General features: G+C 39.4%; 1 protein-coding gene across 1 annotated transcript in view; it reads left to right on the plus strand.

The window, feature by feature from the left end:
• Window positions 1-2,127, plus strand: part of LOC18050117 (probable protein phosphatase 2C 11) — a 16,073-nt gene that overhangs the window by 11,330 nt on the left and 2,616 nt on the right. The window lies entirely within an intron of this gene.

A 2,127-nucleotide genomic window follows, 5' to 3' on the forward strand; every position in this document is an offset into this window, starting at 1 on the left:
GGATCCCGGTCATCTCATTAAACTTCTCCATGTGATGATGGGGGGGTTTTGCCTTCATACACCAAGGCTGGAACCACATACTTGGGGGGCAAAGTTACCGCCATCACTTCACATACCAAGGGGGACTCGTCATCAAGTAACAACCTTCCTACCACTTTCTTGCCCTCTGTTTTTGCCTCTAATGCCTCTAAAGTTTTTTGAAATTGCATCATTCGCTACTCAAGCTCATTTGCCCAGTGGGGGTCTCTCAGCTCTTCCCTCTCCCTTTCTTGATTCAAGTCATTGATTCTCCCTCTCAACTCATTCACTTGTTCTCCAGCACTTCTATTCTCTTGTCGTGCCCCAACTTGTGGTAGTCCCATTCCGCTCTGCTGTTCACCACCAAGCTCTTCCCTCTCTCGCGCTCCACTACTCTCTGGGTCATTAGCTCGAACTTGAGCCCCTCTGACTTGGGCATCAACCAGCCCCCTGATCATCTCTTTAAACTTTGCCATTTGCCTCTCAATCCCTTCTCTCCATCTCTTATCTGCTGTGGCATTCATTTCCTCCGCCAATTGGCGCAAGGTCTGCCTATCTCCGTCGTTGTCATCCATCGTTATTCCGTAATCTGATAGCCTCTTCCTTCTGAATTTCAAACGTATGGCTTTTCGCACCGATCCCCACAGACGGCGCCAAGATGTTGATGCCGAAAAACGACCTCAACAGCTGAATTTGTTTCTTTAGGGGAATTACAGCACGTATCCAAGCTCAAACGCCAATATGACCGCAATTTTCCGTACTTGTCAACCAGAAAATACGGTTAGGATACGCCGGTGGGTTTCCGGCGCAGACCCTCCGATGCTTAAGTCAGAAATTGTGTATAAAGAGATAAAAATGAGAGGGAAGAATTGTGAATGGGTTCAAAAGAAAGGAACTTTCCGATCAAAGAACTCAAAATCTGGTAAGCTCTGTTAAGGCTCTTAGATAGCTCACTTCTAGAGTTTTTTGGTTGATTTTTGCTAACCCCCACCTCAGTTGCCATTTTCAGCTTAAATAGGCCCCTGGTCATGGGTGGTTACCACCTTTAACTTCTGCCCACTTTCTTCAGCAGTTGCACGTGGTCATCGGTTGGAGATAGTTTAAATAGATCGTGGCACACAACTTTCCTAGAAATTAGGCCACGTTATCTTAACCAATAGCTTTCTATGTCAAGCTAATTCTCTGGTCAGGCAAATAAATTTCGAGGTCGGACCGGTGAATTTCCTGGTCGCTCATATAAGTCTAAGGTTGTATTCTTAAATCAGGTTATTCACATAAATCTCAGGTCGTACTTGTGAACCAGGTCGCCAACATAGGCTCCAGGTTGTACTTACGTGATCAGCTCGACAACAACAATGAGTTCTAAGTAAATTAGGGTCGACTATACTTCTAAAGTTTTTTAGAAAAATCCAACCCAAACACTAATTAAAATATTACGTTTCAGTTTACCACTCATAGGTGGAGATACTTTAATTTATCTCTCAATTTATTAAAAACGTCAACATGTTCTCATTTACCGTTCAAAAAATTAGGAAAATGACTTGGCATCAATTGATAAAATCCTTCATCAAACTTTTCACTTCTAAATGATAAATGGGAGTGGGCTAACGTTTTCAATAATTTATGTAGTAAATTGAAGCATGTGAATAAATAGCAATTAAACTAATACTAAAATATAATATAATATGGAAAACTAAAATATGAACGTGAGATTATCTTTATAAAGCAAAGGTTAAGAGGCAATCTCATTCCTCTACGCTGTTGTTTGATACAACAAGATACATGATCATTTTCCGATTGTAAAACATAGACTCAAAGAATGTTTATGAGAAAACACATGAGCTTGAATTGAATTGTTAGATGACTCACAATTTCTAGTTTACACTAGAATGATCCTTGGATTTCAACCAAAATCAAAGTAGTTATCTTATTAGCTAATAAATACCGCTAATTATTTTTTCAAGAAAAATGATAAATTTCAATTTATTTCCCACCTAGAATTATAATCTTTACTATTTATTCTTTAAAATTCTGAGATATCAATTAACTCCGATTTATCGTTTAAAAAATAAGGGTAAATGGGGGGACACATTAATGAAAGTTTTTAGT

The sequence above is a fragment of the Citrus clementina genome, unplaced genomic scaffold (assembly GCF_000493195.1).
Source record: "Citrus clementina cultivar Clemenules unplaced genomic scaffold, Citrus_clementina_v1.0 scaffold_3, whole genome shotgun sequence".
NCBI lineage: Eukaryota > Viridiplantae > Streptophyta > Magnoliopsida > Sapindales > Rutaceae > Citrus > Citrus x clementina.